General features: G+C 35.7%; 1 pseudogene; it reads right to left on the minus strand.

The window, feature by feature from the left end:
• Positions 1-2,298: 2,298 nt before the first annotated feature.
• LOC118525601 (small ribosomal subunit protein eS24 pseudogene) lies at positions 2,299-2,793 on the minus strand (annotated as a pseudogene).
• Between the last annotated feature and the right edge of the window lie 3,128 nt (positions 2,794-5,921).

Consider the following 5,921-nt stretch of genomic DNA (forward strand, 5'->3'; position numbering starts at 1 on the left):
TTTTAACTTGTCTAATTGCTCTGGCTACAACTTCCAGTACAGTGTTGAATGGCTTTGGGAAAGTGGGCATCTTTGTCTTGTTCCTGAGCAGGCAAAGTTTTCAGTCTTTCACGATTGATGTCATCTGTGAGTTTTTATTATGTTGAGGAAGTTTCTTTCCATTCCTAGTTTTCTGAGCTTGTTTTATTTATTTTTATTTATTTATTTATTTTTTAGGCATTGGCTAAATATATTTTTATACATTCTTTCTTTTGCTTAACAAAAATATCTCAATGCATAGTCCATATATTTAAGAATTTTTACACACTGGTTGTTTCCATCAAGACAGTGCTTTCAAAAGTGCCTAATTCCAAATGAGAAAGTAATTCATAACGCACCAACGTTACGTCCTATCGTGATTCTCAACCAGGCTACTCCCTGGGACATTTAAATCCGAAATTATTTGAAGCAGGACCCAAGTTCTAAAGTTCTCAGGTGATTCCAATGGGCAATCAGGGCTGAGAAACATTATCCAAAACATGCTCAGTGGCGAAGCCAAGAGTCCCACCTTTGATCTGCTTCTGACACTGCACAGAGACACGGGTCTCTGTGGTGCCTTCTGGGTCTGTGCTAACATCTTCGTCATCGATGTTGATCTCCTTGGTGATTACATCTGGTCCCAGCTTGGCCCTGTACAACATGCTGATTCTTTTCAATGTTTTATTTTCTTTATTTAGCTTTGTCACCAGAGCTTCGGCACTCTCTCGACAAGTCTTCTCTATTTCAAGATGGTTCTGCATAAAATTGACTTCCTCTATAACCATGTGAGAAATTTTCTGAAATTCCTCCAATTTTTTTAACAGCTTCATCTCGTTCTTGCCTAATTTTGTCACACTTCTCCTTTGTTTTCTGGTTCTCTGCTTTGAGGTCTCCATATTCACCTATGGCTTGCTCCTTCAGACTGGTGATGAGCTGCAGCTGCTTCTCCTCATCCAAGCTGTTCATTTTGGCAGGTGGGGCCAGGAATAAAGGAAAGGAGGGAGAGGTGAGGGGTGCAGCAGGGGGAGGGGGCCTGAGCTTGTTTTATTATGAAAGGTGTTGGATTTTGTAAAGTGCCTTTTATTTTTTGTCAACTGAGATAATCCTGTACTTATTTTCCTTTATCCTATTAATGTGGTATATTAAATTGATTGATTTTATTATTTTGAACCATTTTTGCATTACTAGGATAAATCCCACTTGGTTGTAGTGCATCATCCTTTTATTATGCTATTGGGTCTGATGTGTTAGTATTTTGTTGAGACTTTTTGCATCTGTATTCATAAGGGATATTTGCCTATTATATTCTTCTAATGTTTTTATCTGGCTTTGATATGGTTATGCTGGCCTCATAGAATGAGTTGAAAGTATTCCCACCTCTTCAATTTTTTCTGGAAGAATTTGAGAAGGATTGGTGTTAATTCTTCTTTAAATGTTTGGTAAAGTTCACCAGTGAAGTCATCTGGTCCTGGACTTTTCACTCTTAGAAAGTTTTCATTCTTGATTTTATCTTTTTTTTTTTTTTTGGTTGAACTTCTGTTGAGATTTTAGTTCAATTTTTTTTTTTTTATTTCCCTTAAGATTTCTCATTTGGCTCAATAATTATTTGGAATTGCATTGTTTCATTTCCATAACTCTGGGGATGTCCAAATATCTTTGGGGATTGTCCGAGCTACCTTTCTGGTGTTGATTTCTAGTTTAATTCCAGTTGGTTTGAGAACATATTTTTTATGATTTATATTCTTTTAAATTTTAGTTGTGTTTCATGAGCAAGAATGTGTTCTATCTTGGTTAATGTTCCATGTGAGTTTGAGATAAAAGTGGATTCTGTTTTGTGAAGGAGTATTCTATAAATGTCAATTAGATCAAGTTGACTGATAGTGCTGATCAGTTCAACTATATTCTTAATGATTTTCTGTCTGCTTGATCTGTCAATTACTGAAAAAGAAGTATTGGTATCTCCAACTATGATAGTGAATTTGTGAATTTCTCCTTTCACTTCCCTCAACTTTTGCCTCATGAATTTTGACACTATGCTGTCAGATGCATACACATTTAAGATTATTATTTCTTCTTAGACAACTGACCTTTTATTATTATGTGACACCCTTCTTTTACCCAACAATTTTTCTTGTTCTGAAATCTGCTTTGTTTGAATTAATATAGTTACTCCAGCTTTCTTTTGATTAGTGGTTATATGGTACATCTTTCTCCATCCCTTTACTAATATCCTATCTAAGTACTTATAATTAAACTGAATTTCTTTTTTTTTCACATTAATATTCTTAGTTTATTGATCCTCTCATGAAAAATCTGCACAACCACCACAGATAAAGCCACTGCAGCATCTTTACTCCTTCTGTTGTCCAATCTCCAGCTCACTTCTTTTTGCCAGCACCAACACTGGTTTTTGCAGTCCCCATGACTTTCTTCATTCTGTTCTTTCATTCCTTTTGCTGTTTTCTTGATGTCTTTTTCTTCTCATACAGGCCATGTCTTGCAAGTCTGTGTTTGGGTTCATTTTTCTTTGCATAATCCAAGGAATCATAAATCATGCCAAAGCCAGTTGTCTTGCCACCACCAAAATGGGTTCTGAATCCAAACACAAATATGACATCTGGTGTGGTCTTGTACATTTTGGCTAGTTTTTCCCGAATTTCTGTTTTAGGTACTGTTGCCTTTCTGGGGTGAAGAACATCAATGACCATCTGTTCCCGCTGAAGTAGTCAGTTAGTCATGAACTTCCTGGTCCAGATAGTTACTGTGTCGTTCATGATGGCAGCCAAGCTTCAAGCAGCCAGGGAGGAAAAGAGTTAAACTGAATTTCTTGTAGACAAAACATAGTTTTGTCTTATTTTATCTATTTTGACATTCTGTCTTTTAACTGATGTATTTAGACTGCTCATATTTAAAGTGATATTGACATAGTTAGATTGCTATCTACCATATTTGTAACTGTTTTGTATTTATGGTATTTGTTTATTTATATCTTTTCCTTCACTTTTTTTTTCATTTTAATTGAGCACTTTATGATTTCCTTTTATCTCTTTTTTTAAAAAAAATTTAGTAGTTTCTCAATCCTAAAATTTGTATGGAATCAGAAAAGACCCCTAATCGCCAAGGAAATGTTGAAAAAGAAAAACAAAGCTGGGGGGCATCACGTTGCCAGATTTCAAGCTATATTACAAAGCAACGATCACCAAGACAGCATGGTACTGGCACAAAAGCAGACATATAGACCAATGGAACAGAACAGAGAGCCCAGATATGGACGCTCAACTCTATGGTCAAATAATCTTCGACAAAGCGGGAAAAAATATGCAATGGAAAAAAGACAGTCTCTTCAATAAATGGTGCTGGGAAAATTGGACAGCCACATGCAGAAGAATGAAACTCGACAATTCTCTCACACCATACACAAAGATAAACTCAAAATGGATGAAAGACCTCAATGTGAGACAGGAATCCATCAAAATCCTAGAGGAGAACATAGGCAGTAACCTCTTCGACATCGGCCACAGCAACTTCTTTCAAGATACATCTCCAAAGGCTAGTGAAACAAAAGCAAAAATGATCTTTTGGAACTTCATCAAGTTAAAAAGCTTCTGCACAGCAAAGGAAACAGTCAACAAAACAAAGAGGCAACCCACAGAATGGGAGAAGATATTTGGAAATGACACTACAGACAAAGTTCTGATTTCCAAGATCTATAAAGAACTTCTCAAACTCAACACTCAAAAAACAAATAATCAAGTCAAAAAATGGGCAGAAGACGTGAAAAGACACTTATCAAAGGAAGACATACAAATGGCTATCAGACACATGAAAAAAATGTTCATCATCATTAGCCATCAGGGAAATTCAAATCAAAACATTGAGATACCACCTTGCACCAGTTAGAATGGCAAAAATTGACAAGGCAAGGAACAACAAATGTTGGAGAGGTTGTGGAGAAAGGGGAACCCTCTTACACTGTTGGTGGGAATGTAAGTTGGTACAGCCACTTTGGAAAACAGTGTGAAGGTTCCTCAAAAAATTAAAAATAGAGCTACCCTATAACCCAGCAATTGCACTCCTGGGTATTTACCCCAAAGGCACAGATGTAGTGAAAAGAAGGGCCATATGCACCCAAAGGTTCATAGCAGCAATGTCTGCAATAGCCAAATTGTGGAAAGAGCTGACATGCCCTTCAACAGATGAATGGATAAAGAAGATGTGGTCCATAAATACAATGGAATATTACTCAGCCATCAGAAAGAATGAATACCCAACTTTTACATCAACATGGATGGGACTGGAGGAGATTATGCTAAGTGAAATAAGTCAAGCAGACAAAGTCAATTATCATATGATTTCACTTATTTGTGGAACATAAGGAATAGCATGGAGGACATTAGGAGAAAGAAAGGAAAAATGAAGGGGGGGAATCGGAGGGGGAGACGAACCATGAGAGACTATGGGCTCCGAAAAACAAACTGAGGATTTTAGAGGGGAGGGGGGTGGGGGTATGGGTTAGCCTGGTGATGGGTATTAAGTACTGCATGGAGCACTGGGTGTTATATGAAAACAATGAATCGTGGATCACTACATCAAAAATTAATGATGTATGGTGACTAACATAACATAATAAAATAAAATAAAATATAAAAAAAATTTAGTAGTTTCTCTAGTGTTTCCAATATACATTTTTAATTACTCTAACTCATTTATTGATTGATTGATTTTTGTCTTCCCCCAACTCCATATTTAAATAACACTATACCACTTAATGTGTAATACAGTTACCTTATAACACATAATTTCCAAATCCTTTCATTCCTCATGAGATTGCTGAAATTCATCTCACTTATTATCCACATGCTTTAATCAATCAATACATTATTATTAATTGTACCTTAAGTAAGCTATTTTTAACGTCAACTAAGAATAAGGAAAATAAAAGGTTTTTATTTATTCCTTCTCTAGCATTTTATTTATTGTGATATAGGTCACGAATTTCTTATCAATATAATTTTACATGAACCTGAAGAATTATTTTAACATTTCTTACAGTGCAGGAATAATGGCAATAAATTCTTTTAGTTATTATTATTGAAGGGCAGTTTTACTTGATAGAGAATTCTAGCCTATAGTTAGAAGTTAATGAGTTTTTTTCTTCTAACACTTTAAATATTTTACTATACTGTCTTCTTGCTTGCATAGCTTCTGTAATCTCTAGGCCCAATATGGGGCTCAAACTCATGACCCTGAGATCAAGAGTCATATACTCTACTGACTGAGCCAGCCAGGTGGCTTTGCTTGCATAGCTTCTGAAAGAAACTCTGCTGTAATTTTTGTTTCATCTTGTATAAGTAATGTCCCTTTCCCCCACCTTTGGTTTTTTTTCAATATTTCCTCTGTGTGTTTGGATTTATGTAGCTTGAACATGATATTCCTAGATGTAGTTTGTGTTTGTGTGTGTATGTGCGTGTGTTTGGTTGGTTGGTGTTTGGTTTTTATCCTTCTTGGTATTCTCCGAGATGTCTGAATCTGTAATGTTCTCTTATCATTAATTCTGGAAAATTCTTGCCCATTATTACTTCATATATTTTTCTGCTCTGTTCTCTTTCTCCTCCTTCTAGTATTCCGATCATACATATGTAATCCTTTTGAAAGTTTCCCACAGATTCTGAATGTTCTGTTTGGGTTTTTTTCTTCTCCCTTTTTCTTGTTGCATTTCAGTTTAGAAAATTTCTATTGACCGACCCTGAAGCTTATTGACTCTATCCTCACCTGTATTGACTCTACCGATGATCCAATTAAATGCATTCTTCATTTCTGTTGGTGTTTATTTATGGCATTTCCTTTTGATTCTTTCTTAGAGTTCCCATCTCTCTACTTACATTATTCACTTATTTTTGGAT

Source organism: Halichoerus grypus, chromosome 11 (assembly GCF_964656455.1).
Source record: "Halichoerus grypus chromosome 11, mHalGry1.hap1.1, whole genome shotgun sequence".
Classification (NCBI taxonomy): Eukaryota; Metazoa; Chordata; class Mammalia; order Carnivora; family Phocidae; genus Halichoerus; species Halichoerus grypus.